This window comes from Theropithecus gelada, chromosome 7b (genome assembly GCF_003255815.1).
Source record: "Theropithecus gelada isolate Dixy chromosome 7b, Tgel_1.0, whole genome shotgun sequence".
Classification (NCBI taxonomy): domain Eukaryota; kingdom Metazoa; phylum Chordata; class Mammalia; order Primates; family Cercopithecidae; genus Theropithecus; species Theropithecus gelada.
Genome location: NC_037675.1, coordinates 104,288,849 through 104,308,414, shown reverse-complemented (window position 1 = coordinate 104,308,414; position 19,566 = coordinate 104,288,849).

Here is a 19,566-nt window from a genome sequence, read left to right as displayed (position 1 = left end):
TTGCAGAGAGGAAGGGGTGACTGCTAAGAAGTGATGGTTTCATTTGGGGATGATGAACTTGTTCTAAAATTGATTATGATGGTGGTTGTACAACCTTGTAAATAACCACTAAATTATACACTTAAAAATAGTGAATTTCATGGCATGTGAATTATATGTAATTTTTAAAACAAACTTTCACTTGGACGGGTGTGGGCGACGGTGTGAGCCCTGGGTTAGAATCCCAGCTCCCCCACGTTCCAGCTGTGGGACTCTGAGTGACTTCCTTCAACCTCTGTCCTGCCCTTTCCCCAGCTCTGGATGGCAGCAACGCCTGGGGCTGGTGTGAGGATGAAGCGAGCTCCTTTGTGAGCCACGCTTGGTGAAGAGTTCAGGCCGAGCCCCCATGGCACCCAAGGCAGACAATGCTGGTGTCTGTCTGGCCGATGTGTGCACTGGGGAGGTGGTGGCTGAGCTCACGGCTGGACTGAGGGCCACAGCAGGAAGAGAGGCCCAACTCCTGATGAGTCCACACTCACCAGGCCACCTCCTAGACACAGGATGGCAAGGGACGGCCCGAGCTACACTAAATGGACTGTCTGGGAAGAGATGTCTTCTTCCAGGCCCTGGAGACTTCTACAAAGTGGCCTTCTCCTCCTACCAGAACCTCAGGTTGCCCAGACCTTGGAGGGCACAAGGACATCTGAGGGTCCCACCATGACAGGCTAGAGGTGGCTCTTTTATGAAAACCTTTGTCAGAACAAGCGAGGGGACACAGGTGACAGCCTCGCAGGCCACCCAACAGCCACCCCTCCTTCCTTGCTGACAGAGCCCAATTTTGTCCTGTGGTCTAGGCACTGCCCTGTGTGCCCCAGGCATAGGCTCTGATTGGCTAAGCCAATGACTCTCCTAGACAATGATTGGCTTAGCATGGGGCATGTGACCCAATCCTAGCCAATGAGATGTGAGGGTGGCTATTGAGGAATGCTGGGAAAGGTTTCTTGGCTGGTAAGAAGGAAGAGGCAAGGCTGGGCGCGGTGGCTCACGCCTGTAATCCCAGCACTTTGGGAGGCCGAGGCAAGCGGGTCATAAGGTCAGGAGATCAAGACCATCCTGGCTAACACGGTGAAACCCCGTCTGTACTAGAAACACAAAAAATTAGCCGGGCATGGTGGCGGGCACCTATAGTCCCAGCTACTCGGGAGGCTGAAGCAGAAGAATGGCGTGAACCCGGCGGGGTGGAGCTTGCGGTGAGCAGAGACTGTGCCATTGCACTCCAGCCTGAGCGACAGAGAGAGACTCCAGGGCAAGAAAGAAAGAGAGAGAGACAGCGAGAGAGAGAGGGAGAAAGAAAGGAGGGAAGGAAGAGAGAAATGAAGGAAGGGAGGGAGGCAGGGAGGGAGGCAGGGAGGGAGGCAGGGAGGGAGGGAGGGAGGGAAGGGAGGAGGGAAGGAAGGAGAGAGAAAGATTCCACCAAGGGGCCAAACTGGTGAGCCTCGAGCCGAGTCCTTCCTTGGAAAAGGCCACTGCTTTCCTCGTCACGCAAGCCACTTGTGTCAGGTTTCATACTTGTAGCTGAAATGGTCTTAGCCGACACAGTGGGCGATACAGGGAACCCGGGCCCCAATGCCTAGCGGGGTTTTGCTGAGGTGGAGTGTCTAAGCAGCATAGGGATACAGATAGGCATACTTTCCGAGTAGGATTCCAACTAAGCCGTTTGGTTGTTTATTCTTGAGAACCCAATTTTAGTGCCTTGGACTCTTCTCAAAGGTGCCCCAAGAACCCTCGAGAGTCCTGAGTTAGTGTCCCATCCTTCTGTCTGGAGGGTCCCTCGGGGAGGAATTTCCAGGGGGAGGACCTACAGAGGCATTTGCTCCAGCCATGGGGAGCCCAGGGTCCGGGCTTGCAGGTTGGGAGTGCCCTCCGGAAGACTGTGGTCTCATAGACTCTGGCCTGTCCTGGGAGTCAGGAGGCTAGGGACTGGCTCCAACTCTGCCTCAGTTTCCCTGTAATCAATGAAGAGGGGCAGAGGATTGCTATGTCCCCCCATCTCAGATGTGCTCTGATTCCATGAGGATGGTGTACAGAAGGAACACAGAACCCCTGTTCCCTCTTTTGGAGAAGAATTCATTCATTTATTCCATAACGTCCATCAAGTTGCTAAGGCTCTGAAAGGAGGCAATGCTTCCGTCGTCTGTCAAGATTACCCAGGGCCCTCCATGCTCAGGAGAAGAGAACTGGTCTTCAGGTAGCAGACGCAGAATGGGCTGTGGCAGAGAGATACCAGGGTGCTGCGTGCTCAGGACACAGAGGGCCAGTAGGGAGGTCAGGGGCAGGTCTGAATCCTGTCCTGTGGGGTCCAGGCAAAGGTGGCTGAGATGTGTGATGGGATCTTCGGATCCTTTTCAGGAAGGGAACTCGTGATAGTGTGGACTGAGGCAACGGCAGGCAGAGTGGGTGGCCACTGTCACCAGTCAGACCGGAGGACAGTGATGTCAAGGGTCTGAGTAGAGGCCAGGCCTCCAACTGGCAAGTGGGACATCGGGGTTGGTCTGAGGTGGGCTTAGGATCTGTCATTGACAGGATTTGATGATCAGCTGGCTGTTGGGGGATGCTGAGGCTGCAAGGGGTCTGGCTGGCCCAGACACCCAGGGCAGGGGCCTAAGGAGAGTGGGTCTGGGAGAAAGGCCTGTGAGGAGCTGGGCTGTGTGCAGTGTGGGGCTCCAGTAGCACATCCTGGGAAGACCCTAGAGAGATGCAGGGGTGCCGGGGGAGCTCAAGGGTGGGGGCCTTTCGGGTGAGAGCAGGGGACCTGAACAGGGATTAAAAGTCCACCATTTGACCCTCATGGGGCATTCCTTTCCAGCAGGATGCAGCGTCCTGGCCAGGGCCTGGTGGGTCCTCAGGGCCCTGAGCTTCCCTCAGTTTCCATCAGCCCGAGCACCTTGGAGGAGGGAAGAGTGAATCAGGGGAACAGAAATCAAGCCCCGTGGCGTGCACAGCCAGTGACCATGCAGCATTTAATTTGGGGTTGCAAAGTAACTCAGCCTTTCCCCTGAGGGGCTGGAATTCCCCAGTCTTCGAGTGGGGTTAACTTTTAGTAAGAGTGAAATTCAGCCAGGTTGGCGGAGGACAGTTTCCAAGTCTCCTCAGGCTGGCTCTCGGAGTCTGGTGACTGTGTCCAGCCTGCCTCCGTTCTCCTCATTGTCAACTGTCATTGTTGGAATTGTTCCTTCCCGTGACTTCACCTGGGAAGTGGCCTCACCCTTGAACTCAGGGCCCCAGACAGGGAAATGAGGCCTCTAACACAGTACAGCCATCACTTTCTGCTCATTCACGCTCCAAGTTCACAGTCCTCCGGGCCCGGCCGCTGCTCCGCACCTCCAGCAGAGATTTACAAAGATTTCATGACCGAGGACTGTCATGAGCCCCAGATTATTAAGATCCCATTTCTCTTTGAAAATATCTCATGAAGTATTCTCTTAAATAATTAAAACTAAATTCCACCTATCCAAATAAATGAAAAAGGATGTTTGGCTCTGTCTTGTCCTCGAGTGACTCTTTGGGACCACCAGCTCCTTTCCATGCTCCCCGTTACCAGATGGACTTCCAAGTGCTGGGCTTTCCAAACGCACTGTCTTCCTTTCTCAGGCCAGTGTTTATGGTGACACGGGCCAGCTCACAACCTTCCCGGTATATCATATCACCTCCTGCTGATACACAGGTCAAAAAAATCACACAGACATCAGACGCTGACACCAATAGGCCCATCCCAAAATAAGGGTTTATATATATTCCAAGAATGCAACTTAATCTATACTTAGGATGAGGAACTTGGCCCTGCTGGATGACAGTGAGCTCATCATCTCCAAAGCCGGAGTCTGGAGCAAGACTCAGCCAGCACGTCTGGGGAGTGTCCTGCCAAGGTCCTCCAAGTGGGTCCCTTTGTGGCCATTGCTGTCTTGTGGTGAGAGTGGAAATGTCCTGTGGGGTGAGGCTGTTGTGATGGACAGCAGAGAGAAGGGAAGAAAGTCTGGGCTGGCGGAATCAATTCAGAGTTCTCTTCCCCGCACGTTCTGAGGCATACGTAGATATTGTGTCTTCATTCACCCTGGTGGGTTTGGTTCCAGACATCTCTTAACAAGAGTCTTATTCGAGTGCCGGGCGCAGTGACTCACACCTGTAATCCCAGCACTTTTGGAGGCTGAAGCGAGTGAATCACTTGAGTCCAGGAGTTCAAGATCAGCCTGGGCAACATGGCAAAACCCCGTCTCTACAAGTAATACGAAAATTAGCCAGATGTGGTGGCATGTGCCTAGTTGCAGCTACTCGGGAGGCTGAGGCAGGAGGATCTCTTGAGACCAGGACGTCAAGGTTGCTGTGATCGCACCACTGCACTCCAGCCTGGGTGAGAGCAAGACCTTGTCTCAAAAAAAAAAAAAAACAGTCTCATTTACACCTGAATGTCGCTCATTCCACAGTTATTGGTGTCCTACTTGGTGCCAGGAAGGGCACTGGATGGGCACAACGTAGGGATCTTTGCACATCTCAGTGACAAGCATGCACTGATACAATCCAAACTGCACTGTTAATGAGCAACTGCATTCGACACTTAGGAGGAAGAGCAGGAGGAGGACTGCAAAGGGCAGCCTTGTAAGGTTACACAGGTGGGGCACTGCACAGGGCAGACATCTTAGCCTGTGTGCAGTACAGACCTGTATTCTAACTAATCAGTATGTCACGGCTGCCCTTCCGTCACATGGAGCAAAGCATCTTGAGGACGGGAGAGTCCCATTTTAATTCCCTTCTCAGGGCCATGGGGGCCGATAGGGCCTGAGCTGCATTTGTTGAATGGGAGGTTCCAGGTGACCTCAGAGAAAGCCATTCCCCTGGCCAGAGTCCTCACGCAGCAGGTGGACTGTTCCTAGGAAGTGAGGGGGTGAGGCAGTCACCAGGCATCTGGGAAAGGATGGGGGGAAGGGAAGGGGTGCCCTGAAGTGGAGCAGATGGGGGCCCAGGGAGGACCCAGGGCAGGGCAGGGGCCTTGGGCGGGGGCAGGGAGGGTCCGCATGGACTGAGCCCAGTATGAGTCCCTGTGGTGCTGAGGCCATGGCACTCAGCCCCGGTCGAATTAGGGAGGAGAAGACTGCCAGGAGCCCGAGGTTTTTGGGGAGGAATCAGGGCCTCCCACTCCAGCGGGCCTCCCAGGCTGCCTCCACGTCTAGCCCTCACAGGCCGAGCAGCCCACAGCCACGTTGCAGCCCTGGCCCAGAACCGTTCAGGGCCCACCAAATGCTCAGTCACACCCCAGGAGAACTGTGACCCAGCAGCCCGTCCTGAGAAATAAGCTTAGAAAATCAGTACTGCGGGAGGCCGAGACGGGCGGATCACGAGGTCAGGAGATCGAGACCATCCTGGCTAACACGGTGAAACCCCGTCTCTACTAAAAAATACAAAAAACTAGCCGGGCGAGGTGGCGGGCGCCTGTAGTCCCAGCTACTCGGGAGGCTGAGGCAGGAGAATGGCATAAACCCGGGAGGCGGAGCTTGCAGTGAGCTGAGATCCGGCCACTGTACTCCAGCCTGGGCGACAGAGCGAGACTCCGTCTCAAAAAAAAAAAAAAAAAAAAAGAAAATCAGTACTGCGAGGACAGAAGTTTTGTCTGTGGGTCTCAATAAAGTTATTTTCATTTTGAATTGGGGAAAAAAAAACATGGGTGTTCACTGTGTTGGCCCTGGATTAAGAGTGATTGCTGCCCCTGCCCTGGGTGTGTGCTTACCCCACCTCCCACCCGCTGGCCCCTTAAGGGCACCCCAGCTCCCTCCCACCCCAGTTCCCACCTCTGGACGAGGAGGGCCTAGAACACGGGAGCCCTGCGCGAGGGTCCTAAGGGAAGCGCAGCGGTGCGGTGCCTTCCGATGATGGTTGTTATTGGCATCCCTGGACAGGCTGCCCCCACCCCATGCTCACTCCTGCCTGCGGGGTACACACCCCATGGTGATTTTGCTGAATCCTCACTACAGCCCCACAGGGCAGGGCCCATCATCTCTGTTTTACAGATGGGAACCCTGAGGCCCAGAGAGGAGAAATAACTTGCCCAGGGCCACACAGCTGTGGGCCAGTGCTGGGCTCTAAGCCAGCCTCGGGGGCCTCCAGCAACCACAGGCAAAACTGTGCCCTCCGGATCACCTGGGGTGAGGAGTTCAAGACCAGCCTGGACAACATGGCGAAATGCCGTCTCTACTAAAAAATACAAAAATTAGCCAGGCATGGTGACTGGCGCCTGTAATCCCAACTACACGGGAGACTGAGGCAGGAGAATCGCTTGAGCCCGGGAGGCAGAGGTTGCAGTGAGCGGAGATCGTGCCACTGCACTCCAGCCTGGGCGACAGAGCAAGACTCCGTCTCAAAAAACAAACAAACAAACAAAAGTGCACCCTCCATCTCTCGCCTCCTGCAGCACCAGGGCGCAGTTCCAGGACGTGAGCTCGCCCTAGCAAGCACTCACAGAGCAGACTGCAAACTTTCTTGGCTTCCGACAACCCGGTAACTTGCTCCAGGCGCCTCAGGCCCCACCCCCTGAGCATCCCCAGCCCGAATTTCTCTTCCCCCGTCCAGAGGGGGCTCTGTCCGCATCATGCCGGCTTCGCCGGTGGGTACTGCATTCTGCACAGGCCACCCAGGAGGCTCTCTGCGGGCCCTGCCGCACCGTTCTGGGTGCTGGAAAGGTTGCGTCTGCAGTCTCCGCCATGCCGTTCCGGGTGCTGGAAGGGTTGTGCTGCCTTCACTCCCTAGGCCACATCGGCCGCTGAGGCCTGATCCCTGTCGCCGCCTCTTCCGGATGCCATGGCGTCTGAAGAAGTCGCGGGGCTGGCCCTGAGCCTGGGTCTGACTGCTCTCCACCTCCCGGTCCTGCACTCCAGTTTCTGCGCAGCCATGGCGGACAGTGCCAGACAGGGCCAGGTCCCGTGTCAGGCCCACACCAGCCCAGGGGTGGAACTGAACCCCAAGCTCCCTGGTTTCTCTGTAGCCAGGAAGGACCTTTTGCAGTGGAAAGTGCTGGAGTGTTGTCACCCCCAAGGCAACCCTCAACCCTGGCTCAAGAGTTCCTAGATAAACACCCAGTCCCCCACCATCTGCCGGCTGTCCTAAGGCACATGACACATGAGTTCATATGGTCCCCAGGGAGGACCGAGCCCTGGGTTCTCACAGAGGTGACCAGCTCCATCCCCCAACCTGCGGTGGCTCCAGCCAGCCTCCCCACAGGAGACCCCCAGGAACATCTCCCAGAAAAACCGCCTGCGCCCAGCTCCTGGCCCTGACTCCACCCTTTAGGGCACAGGATGGGCTCCGTGGCTTCTGTGGGCTTCCCATCTGGAAAAGGGTGTAAGAAGAGACTCCACGTCAGCTCGGGAGTCTTTAGAACCCACCTCTGTCATGGCCTGGGCTGTGAACCCCAGGGACTGGGCCCCAGCACCCTGCACCAGGCTCGGCACACAGGAAGGACGCCGCATTCACCAAGGAGGGGACATCAGTGAGCTGAGAAATGTCGCCGTGCTGAGCTGTGCTCATAACCAGTGGATTCCTGGTGTATTATTATTATTTGTTGATTGTTGATGTAATTTTTCTTGATTTGCTGATTATTATTTGTTGATTCTGGGTTTGCACAGCCACAAATATTCAGATATCTCAAACCCCGCTCCCTGCTGCTTCCTGCTAATTCAAGCAAAACCAGAAAGTTGAGCCTGTGTGCACACGGGGCCTCCCTGGCACCATGGGAGCCGATAATGGATGGAAGAGGCCCTGTCCCCACCTGCTCTGGGAAAACAAACAGAACGATTAGCCGGAAAGAGTTCGCCAGGCGGGAGGGTCAGCAGCGGCAGCCATGCCCGTTCTGACTACCTCCCAGAACATTCCAAAGCCGAGGCACCACGATTGGGGGCCCCCTCCACGCAGGCGCCGCTGAGGCTACAGGGACCGAGGCCGCAGTGACAGGCACTGATGGCAGCCATAGGCCACTGCCCTTGCCCCTCCCCAGGGACTCAGGCCCTGGGATTAGCCCCCAAGATGCTGCCTGGGTTGTCTCAGTAAACAGTGAAAAGCTAACGCAAAACAGGAACACCAAGAGCTGTCCCCGCACAGGCTTGGGTCTGCTCAAAGCTGGCCAGGCTGCTGTCACGCAGGGCAGTGTTGGATGCCTGGCAGTGGCCCGCTGCTCCCCGAGGATGGCAGCGGTGGCCCTGTGGGGACACATATAGCTTGTGTGCAGAACCCTGCTTCTCAGCACACCGATTCCTGCAGGTAGGACTTGCCTCGATTGTCACCCCCAAGCATGGCCTGGTCCACACTGCAAGGCTGGACCCAAGCACCCGGCCCAGTGCAGAAGCAGCTGAAGGGGCTGGGAACGCAGCGCCGATCTCTGCTGCAGGAGAGGGCGGGTGCTGCAGGAAGTTTCAGGGACCCTCCTCCAGGCCTTGCAGGGGTGTGTGACAGCCGCAGTTCTGGCTGGGCTGGGGAGGAGAGGCGGGGAGAGGTGTTTACAGGAGCCGAAAGTGCTAAAAATAGCGGGGGCCTTGCCCCTGAAGCCACTCCACCTGACCACCCGGCAGGTGCTAGGACAGGAATAGGCAACCAGACCCCAGAGGGACAGGCATAGGGTAAGCCCCTCTCATGGGGGGCCTGCCTATTGGGAGCAGAGGATGACCTGAGCAGAGGGCCCGCGGCCCTGGAGCTCTGGAGCTGAGCTGCGGGAGGAGTGAGGACAGGAGCCCCTGGTTCTGCCAGCAGCTGGGAAGCAGGCCCCAAACAACCAAGGGTCAAGCCACACGGGCTCAAGGGCCCACCAAGGTCCCAGAGCCCCAATGGACTTCAGAGTCAGAGCCAGTGGTCCCCAGGCCACACACAGGCTGCATGTCAGGTTCACTCCTGCACCTCTCAGGCTCAGCCTCCTCTCTCACACCATGGGAGCCATGCAGTCCTCACAGGGTGACAGGAAGGTGTGTGCTGCAGACAGCTGGACCTGCAGCCTGGCTCAGGGGGTCAACAGAGGACTAGCCCCTGTGGCCAATGTTTCCGGGGCAGGGACAGCGGTGTGCAGGGAGTTGAAAGGTGGATAAGGCCAGGCACAGCGGCTTGAACCTGTAATCCCACCACTTTGGGAGGCTGAGACGGGCAGATCACTTGAGCAGGCTGGGCAACATAGCAAGACCCTCTCTCTACAAAAGATACAAAAATTAGTCCTTGTGGGCTGGGCACGGTGGCTCACACCTGTAATCCCAGCACTTTGGGAGGCCGAGGCAGGTGGATCACGAGGTCAGGAGATCAAGACCATCCTGGCTAACATGGTGAAACCCCATCTCTACTAAAAAAAAATCACAAAAAATTAGCCGGGCATGGTGGCAGGCACTTGTAGTCCCAGCTACTCAGGAGGCTGAGGCAGGAGAATGGTGTGAACCCGGGAGGTGGAGCTTGCAGTGAGTTGAGATTGCACCACTGCACTCCAGCCTGGGCGACAGAGCGAGACTCCATCTCAAAAAAAAAAAAAAGAAAGAAAGAAAAGAAAAGAAAAAATTAGTCCTTGTGCCAGGAGCGGTGGCTCACACCTGTAATCCCAGCACTTTGGGAGGTTGAGGCAGGCGGATCACAAGGTCAGGAGTTCAAGACCAGCCTGGCCAACATTGTGAAGCCCTGTCTCTACTAAAAATACAAAAGTTAGCCTGGCGTGGTGGCACGCACCTGTAGTCCCAGCTACTCAGGAGGCTGAGGCAGGAGAATCGCTTCAACCCAGGAGGTGGAGGTTGCAGTGAGCCGAGATTGTGCCACTGCACTCCAGCCTGGGAGACAGGGTGAGACTCTTTCTCACCATCTTTAAAAAAAAAAAAAAAAAAATTAGTCCTAGTGGCACACGCCTGAGGTCCCAGCTACTCAGGAGGCTGAGGTGGGAGGATCACTTGAGCCCGGGAGGTTGAGGCTGCAGTGATTTTACCACTGCACTCCAGCCTGGGCAACCGATTGAGACCTTGTCTCAAAAACAGAAAAAAAAAAAAAAAGAGGGGTGGACAAGAGCTGGGCCATGTGAATGGGTGAGGCTGGTCATGAGTGTGTCAGTCCTAGGTCTTAGAGGGGACAGAATCTGGAACCCCTAACCAGGTCCCCCAGGCGCAGCCGGCGTCCCTGGACAGCTGATAAGAATAGGCCTCCGCATGCTGGGTTTTCAGTCCAAAACATCTTGGAAGTGACATGCTCTGCAGGCTAAAAAGGCTCGGTCACCAAAATACAGCAGCCAGGGCGTCAGACAGCCGGGGTAGCGGGCCGGGCCACACTCTTGGACGTAGAGCTCATGTTTTCAAAATATCACACCTTGTGACCATTCCTAGCATGGCCAGAAGAGCAGGGGTGGGGGTGGGGAATTGGCCTTCCATTGTCTTCGCAAGCGTGAGCAGCGGCCCCAGGTCTGCAGTCAGAGCCCCACAACACCAGGCACCTGGGAACCGGGCACAGGCAGATGGTCTGGGGCTAGGGCTGCGCCATGCACATCACCAGAAGATGCAGATTTGGGAGCAGGAGAACCCCACATGCCCCCTCAAGAAGCTGACCCACAGGCTAATTTGCTGTCCCCAACAAGCCATTCTCTCTCCAGGGCATCAGGCATCCACTGAGCACACACGTGGCATCACACGCGTCAGCATTTATGCGCAGGGGCCGCGGCAGGGGAGAAACTCCTTTTGCTGGCAAAGCTGCCATGGGCGGAAGCACAGGTCCCACCCTTCAGCCAGCGTGGGACTCCCTGCACACCAGCTCCTGGCTAGGCATGGAGGAGGCAGACAGGATGGAGGGGAAGGGAGGGGAGGGACGGGACATATACGGACAGGAGCCCTCTTTGAAGTTCAGGTCCCCTCACTTGTGACTCCCTGGCATCCTGGCAGGGCTGGGGCCTAGAGCCAGTGTACCCTGGTCCTGGGCAGTGTGTTCCCCCCACAACCGTGGCATTCCCCACTGGTGTCACTGCCTGCTGAGGGCCAGGACAGGGATTCTCCCCCAGCCTTCTCCTCGGCCAAGCTGGAAGCCACAGGGATCCCCTCCTCCCCTACCCTGGGAGGTTCTGCAGAACCCCTTCCTGAGGACTTTGTACCCTAATCTTGTCAGGGGGTCCAGGGAACAGTAATGGTCCAAATGCCCCTAGGGTCTCCTCCCTACACACTTCACACACACACACACACACGTACATATACACACACGTACATATACACACAGGCACACATACACATACATATACACACACATAAACACACATACACCTATACACATACATACACACACACATACACATAGACACACACACACGTCCACAGTCACTCCTGTAGCTTGTGCACCCAAGGAATCTCCACGTACACACCCAGCAGGCAGCTGCCTGGGGCCTGTGTTCGCTGTGTAGGCCTCATATCACCCGGCTGTAGAGAAAACCCCGAGTCAGCCCAGGAAACGGTGGGGAGGACGAGTATCTCCCACTGAACTGACATCAGGCTCAGAGGCCAGAACCCCGACCTGCCCCACCTGAGCCTGGTCCTCCAGAGCAGACCTCCTCCCCCAGCCCAGAAGCAGGCTCCCTGGACCACGAGTCCCTGCCCGGCTCTCCCTGTAGGGGACTCGGAGTGGCCCAGGTGGCCCTGGCCACGCGGAGATGGGCACTGGGATCACCCCTGCTCCTCCCCTCCAAGCCCTGGCTCAGCCTCTTTCCCCTGCTTCCTAGACACCGTCACCTCTACCCGGCCTGGTCTGAACATCTTGACCTTTTAATTGGAGGGTTTGTTTCATCCACATGGAATTTCGGCTGGAGCTAAGGCAGAGTGGGGTCTGCCAGGTTACTACTGATTTTGTCTCATCTCTTTTGGTTTGTCTGTTGCTCCTTTCCTGCCTTCTTTTGTGTTAACACAATATTTTTTAGTATTCCACAATTTTCCTATTGCATTTCCAGCAATATGTGTTTGCATTATTGTTTTTTAGTGATGGCACTGGAGATGGAAATGTGCATTTTAACTAATCCCAGTCGTCTCAGAATTAGAATTGAATTACTTCAAGTAAAATAGAGCAGTGGAATATTTCCACCCGCCCCATTGCCAGTGCTGCTGCAGTCAAATACCACATCTACTTATTATACATACAGAATAAAGCACTCTTATTTTCGCTTTAAATAGTAAAGTCAGGGCTGGGCACAGCAGCTCAAGCCTATAATACCAGCTCTTTGGGAGGCCGAGGTGGGAGGATTGCTTGAGCCCAGGAATTTGAGACCAGCCTGGGCAACAGGTGAGACCCTGTCTCTACTAAAAATAAAATAATTGGCCGGGCATGGTGGCTCACGCCTGTAATCCCAGCACTTTGGGAGGCTGAGCAGGCAGATCACGAGGTCAGGAGATTGAGACCATCCTGGCTAACATGGTGAAACCCCGTCTCTACTAAAAATACAAAAAATTATCTGGGCATTGTGGCACATGCCTGTAGTCCCAGCTACTCCAGAGGCTAAGGCAGAAGAATCAATCATTTGAACCCGGGAGGTAGAGGTTGTGGTGAGCTGAGATCGCGACACTGCACTCCAGCCTGGGCGACGGATTGAGACTCTGTCTCAAAATAATAATAATGATGATGATAATAATAATAATAATAACAATAATAATGACTGGCCAACATGGTAAAAACCCATCTCTACTATTTATTTATTTATTTTTAAGACAGAGTCTCTCTCTGTCAACTAGGCTGGAGTGCAGTGGTGCAATCACAGCTCACTGCAACCTCCGAATTCAAGTGATTCTCATGCCTCAGCCTCCCAAGTAGCTGGGACTACAGGTGCGCACCACCACACCCAGCTAATTTTTATATTATTAGTAGAGATGGGGTTTTACCATGTTGGCCAGGCTGGTCACAAACTCCTGACCTCAAGTGATGTGCCTACCTTGGCTTCCCACAGCGCTGGGATTACAGGTATGAGCCACCATGCCCGACCTATTTATTGTTTGAGACAGCATCACTCTATTGGCCAGGCTGGAGTGCAGTGGTATAATCTCAGCTCACTGCAACCTCCGCCTCCTGGGTTCAAGCAATTCTCCTGCCTCAGCCTCCTGAGTAGCTGGGATTACAGGCACACACCACCATGCTCAGCTAATTTTTTTGTATTTTTAGTAGAGACGAGGTTTTACCATGTTGGCCAGGCTGGCCTCGAACTGCTGACCTCAAGTAATCTACCTGCCTTGGCCTCCCAAAGTGATGGGATTACAGGTGTTAGCCACCACACCCAGGCTCATTTCTACTAAAAATACAAAAATTAGCCAGACATGGTGGTGGGTGCCTGTAGTCCCAGCTACTCGGGAGGCTGAGGCAGGAGAATGGCGTGAACCCGGGGGGCGGAGCTTGCAGTGAGCCGAGATCGCGCCACTGCACTCCAGCCTGGGAGACACAGTGAGACTCCGTCTCAAAAAAAAAATAAATAAAAAAATAAAAAAATAAAAATAAAAATAAGAAAAAGGCCATTCTACTACTGCAATATAAAACATCTGAAATTGAGAACTAATTGCATGGATTTGATAGCAGCCAGGACATAGAGACGGTAGAATTAGGGAACTCAAAGACAGGTCAGTATAAGATACCCAATCCGAAACACAGAGAGAAAAATAGTGGGGAAAACCGAAACTGAGCATCAGAGAAATGTGTGTGAAATGTTTACCTGCAACTCCTGAAGGTGATGAAATATAGAAAGGGACATAGCAGTAGTTAAAGCAACAATGACCAAGTATTTTTGAAGCCTGATTAAATATATCAACTTGCCAGGCACTGTGACTCACGCCTGTAATCCCTGCACTTTGGGAGGCTGAGGTGGGTGGATCACCTGAGGTCAGGAGTTCAAGACCAGCCTGACCAACATGGTGAAAACCCGTGTCTACAAAAAAAAAAAATAAAATAAAATAATTAGCCTGGCATGCTTGCAGGTGCCTGTAATCCCAGGTACTCAGGAGGCTGAGGCAGGAGAATTGCTTGAACTCGGCGAGTGGAGATTGCAGTGAGCCAAGATCATGCCATTGTACTCCAGCCTGGGCAACAGAGTGAGATTCCATCTCAAAATAAGTAAATATATCAACTCAGCTGGATGCAGCGACTCATGCCTGTAATCCCAGAACTTTGGGAGGTCAAGGCAGGTTTATCTCTTGAGCCCAGAAGTTCAACACCAGCCTGAGCAACATGGTGAAACACTGACTCTACAAAACATTTAAAAATTAGCTGAGCATGTGGCACATGCCTCTAGTCCCAACTACTTGGGAGGCTGAGATGAGAGGATCACATGAGCCCAGGAGATCGAGGCTGTAGTGACCCCTGATTGTGCCACTATGCTCCAGCCTGGGTGATGAAGCAAGACCCTCTCTCTCTAAAAAATAATAATAAAAAAAATGAAAGGCACCAACTCGCAGAGTTGAGCAGCTCAGTGAACCCCCCAGGAGCATAATGAAGCAGAACAAGTGCAAAGCCACATCCAGGCAATCATCATGAACTAGATAAAAGCCCTAGACAAAGAAAAAAAATTTTAAACAGCCAGAGAAAAAAGGAATGTTATTTTCAGAGAAGTAAAATGGTTGTAAGAGTGTTGGCTTTTGCTTAAAACTATGGAAGCCAGAAGACAATGGAATTACATCCTTAATGCGCTAGAAGACAAAAATAAAACCCTAATATTTTATAAACAGAAAAAAATCCATCAAATATAAACGCAAAATAATGATGACTTTAGATGTTTTTATTTTTTGAGATGGAGTCTTGCTCTGTTGCCTAGGCTGGAGTGCAATGGCGCTATCTCCACTCACTACAAGCTCCACCTCCTGGGTTCACACCATTCTCCTGCCTCAGCCTCCTGAGTAGCTGGGACTACAGGTGCATGCCACCACGCCCGGCTAATTTTTGTATTTTTAGTAGAGACAGGGTTTCACCATGTTGGCCAGGCTGGTCTGGAACTCCTGACTTCAGGTGATCCACCTGCCTCGGCCTCCCAAAGTGCTGGGATTACAGATGTGAGCCACCGCACACAGTCAGATTTTGTTTAAAAGGAAAGAATTTACCAGCAGCGGACAGGCACTGAAAAAAGTACTTGGGCCAGGCACAGTGGCTCACACCTGTACTGCCAGCACTTTGGGAGGCCAAGGTGGGAGGACTACTTGAGGCCAGGAGTTTGAGACTAGCCCTGGCAACATAGCAAGATCCTGTCTCTACAAAAAAAAGTTTAAAAATTATCGTGGCTGGCCAGGTGCAGTGGCTCATGCCTGTAATCCCAGCACTTTGGGAGGGCGAGGTGGGCAGATCACCTGAGGTCAGGTGATCAGGAGTTTGAGACCAGCCTGACTGACATGGAGAAACCCCGTCTCTACTAAAAATACAAAATTAACTGGGCATGGTGGCACATGCCTGTAATCCCAGCTACTCGGGAGGCTGAGGCAGGAGAATCGCTTGAACCTGGGAGGTGGAGGTTGCAGTGAGCCAAGATTGTGCCATTGCACTCCAGCCTGGGCAACAAGAGCAAAACTCTGTCTCAAAAAAAAAAAAGAGCTGGGCTGGATGGCATGCACCTGTGGTCCCAGTTATTAGGGAGGTTGAGGCAGGAGGATCACATGAGCCCAGGAATTCGAGGCTGTGAGGAACTATGATCCTGCCACCGCACTCCAGCCTGGGCAACAGAGTGAGACTCTGTCTCAAAAACAAATGAACAAATGAAAAAGCAAGTTCTTCAGCCTTCAGGAAAATGATCCCAGATGGAAGCATCATACTGCAGGAAGGAATAAAGAGCTCCAGAAAGGGGAAATGTGGGGGAAAGGAGAAATAAATATTGATTTTTAAGTCACTACAATCATGTCTTACACGGGATTTATAACATATATAAAAGGAAAACATATGACAATATTAGCACAAAGAGCTGGCAGGAGGGAGATGGAGTTTAACAAACAGTTGTACAGTTCTTGAGGGCTTTGACAAGTGTTCAAAGTACTAATTTTTTTGAGATGGAGTTTCGCTCTTGTTGCCCAGGCTGGAGTGCAATGGCGCAATCTCGGCTCACTGCAACAACCTCAGCCTCCTGGGTTCAAGCAATTCTCCTGCCTCAGCCTCCCGAGTAGCTGGAATTATAGGTATGCGCCACCACACCTGGCTAATTTTGTATTTTCAGTAGATAATTTTGTATTTTTAGTAGAGACGGGGTTTCTCCATGTTAGGCTGGTCTCAAACTCCTGACCTCAGATGCTGGGATTACAGGTGTAATCTTTTTGAGATGGAGTCTCACTCTGTTGTCCAGGCTGGGGTGCAGTGGCGCAATCTTGGCTCACTGCCATCTCCGCCTCCCGGGTTCAAGCAATTCTCCTGCCTCAACCTCCTGAGTAGCTGGGACTACAGGTGCACACCACCATGCCTGGCTAATTTTTGTATTTTCTAGTAGAGACAGGGTTTCACCATGTTGGCCAGGCTGGTCTGGAAGTCCTGACCTCAGGTGATCCACTTGCCTTAGCCTCCCAAAGTGCTGGGATTACAGGCGTGAGCCACTGTGCCCCACTCAAAGTACTAATTTAACATACACTGTAATAAATAAAAAATGCATATCGTGAAAAAAAGAAAAACAGATGTGAAGAGAGATGCCACTGCCTCCTGCCTCTGAGTGTGCCTGTGTGGGGAGGTGCTGCCTGGCTCTGCAGCAGGCATCCCGAAGGGAAAAGGCGGGAGGAAGAGAGCATGTCTGAGCTTCTTTCATCAGCCTTGAGCTGACGCACACGTCAGTCCTGGAAGCCCCTGCCTCTGAGTTACCTGCTGGGAAACAGAACCGTCCCTTTTCTGTTCCTTGCGCTGAAGGCTTTTTAACGACCCCAGTGTGCCGTGGTGACTGCTGACCACCTCTGGCATGGGAGACACAGGTTCAAACCCCAGCTCTCCCCTTGTTGGCAGGGTGGTCTTGGGTAAACTGCCTCACCACTCTGAGACTGCAGAGGATTTTGTGAGAACCAAATAACGTGATTGTGAGAGAAGGTTCAGGCTTAGCGGGGCTCATGGGGCCCAGGAAGTGGAAGCTAAAAGGCAAATAGAACCCATATACCACTTACAGCTGTGTGGTTCTCTTCACCTCTTCAACAGCCAGGCCCAGAACACGAGGGCCAGGAGCCCAGGGCCTGCTGGTTCCTGGAGGTGCTCAAAGGGAGGACTCCTCATTCATAAAATAAGGGTGAGAATCCCTGAGGGGAGGTGCCACGAGAGAGAGCAGCCGGACAAGAACAGATCCGGTGTGTGAGGCCTGAAACACACACAGTTCCGGGAGCTGTATGTCAGAAAGACAATACAAAATGGTGACTAAAATATTCGGTGTGAGTTAATGTTTACTTGGAATGAAAAAACTCACAACAAATCACAAATGTGCTAATATCACAAACATCACAAATACAAAAAATAATAATGCTTTTACTAAAGGAGCTGCCTCAATTTTTTCCCCTTTTTGTTCCCATTGCCCCTTGTTGAGACAACAGTGTTTCATGCCATTTCATTAACTTTTTGGATTCCCTTAGGATACTTCCTTCCCATCAATAATTCTGAAAATGACACAATAAACCTGATATTAAAACATATACAAGAGCAATTCAAATGCTTTTTATGTTATTTATTTATTTTTCTTGAGACAGAGTCTCACTCTGTCACCCAGGCTGGAGTGCAGTGGCTTGGTCTCGGCTCACTGCAATCTCCGCCTCCCAAGTTCAAGCAATTCTCCTGCCTCAGCCTCTGGAGTAGGTGGGATTACAGGCACCTGCCACCATGCCTGGCTAATTTTTGCATTTTTAGTAGAGATGGGGTTTCACCATGTTGGACAGGCTGGTCTCAAACTCCTGACCTCCAGTGATCCATCCACCTTGGCCTCCCAAAGTGTTGGGATTACAGGTGTGAGCCACCGCGCCCACCCTCAGATGCTTTTTAAAAATTGCTGTTATAGGCCGGGCGCAGTGGCTCACGCCTGTAATCCCAGCACTTTGGGAGGCCGAGACGGGCGGATCACGAGGTCAGGAGATCGAGACCATCCTGGCTAACCCGGTGAAACCCCGTCTCTACTAAAAAAACACAAAAAACTAGCCGGGCGAGGTGGCGGCGCCTATAGTCCCAGCTGCTCGGGAGGCTGAGGCAGGAGAATGGCGTGAACCCGGGAGGCGGAGCTTGCAGTGAGCTGAGATCCGGCCACTGCACTCCAGCCTGGGCGACAGAGCGAGACTCCATCTCAAAAAAAAAAAAAAAAAAAAAAAAAAATTGCTGTTATATTTCCAGGCACAGTGGCTCATGCCTATAATCCCAGTACTTTGGGAGGTTGAGGCAGGAGGATCACTTGAGACCAGGAGTTCATGACCAGCCTGGGCCACATAGCGAGACCCCGACTCTATTACATTTTAAAATAAATGCTGTTATGATATATCAAGCTACAGAAAAACACTTGTTTTGCAGATTGTTTTGCTGTATAGGTGGCAACTGTGGGTCCTGTTTACTCGGACACATTGGTATGCATAAAGCATGTGCCTTTACACACACATGCACTTGCTGAGTATAGATCTGCTACAGCGTTGTGTCCACAAACACAATACAGTTTCTGATAAACTATATTGTATGCAATTCTCATTTAAAAATACTGTGGTGCATTGAAAATTATATACACTAGGGGCCGGGCGTGGTGGCTCGTGCCTGTAATCCCAGCACTTTGGGAGGCTGAGGTGGGTGGATTGCTTGAGTCTAGGAGTTCAAGAGCAGCCTGGGCAACTGGACAAAACCTTCCCTCTACAAAAAAATACAAAATATGAGCCAGGCATGGTAGTGGCACACTCCTGTAGTCCCAGCTACCGGGGAGGCCAAGGTGGAAGGATCACCTGAGCCCAGGAGGTGAAGGCTGCAGTGAGCTGTGATTGTGCCATGGCATTCCAGCCTAGGTAACAGAGTAAGAACCTATCTCAAAAAAAAAAAAAAAAAAAAAAAAATTATATACACTACATTACTGAGTATTTCTGACAGGTAGAACTGTTTTAATTGGGTATCAATAAACATTGAATATTGTACTAACAATTTTACATCTCTAAAGATGGAAATAATTTCCCACCACCAAGCTTCTCACTGTACATTTCAAACTTTGTCTTCATGACTGGCATGCTTCTGGTGTTGGGTGCCAGAGAATGCATTCTCAGTGCAATCCAGCTTCTGGCCCCGAACCTTTGAGGGGCTACATGGACCCTGTCTCTGTCAGCGTAGGCTGCTGTAACAAACTTTCATTGACTTGGGGCTCAAAGAACAGACATTTAGTTCTCACAGTTCTGGAGGCTGGGAAGTCCAAGACCCAGCTGCCGAAGCCTGGGAGTTTGGTGAGGCCCTGTTCCTGGCCTGCAGGTGGCAGACAAGTCTCCTCATACCCTCACACGGCAGAGAGAAGGGAGAAGGGGGAGAGATAAAGAGTGTGTGTGTGTGTCTGTGTGTGTGTGTGCATGTGTATTTGTGTGTGTCTCTGTGTGTTTGTGTCTGTGTGTTTGTGTGTGTGCCCATGTTTTTGTGTGTCTGTGTTTG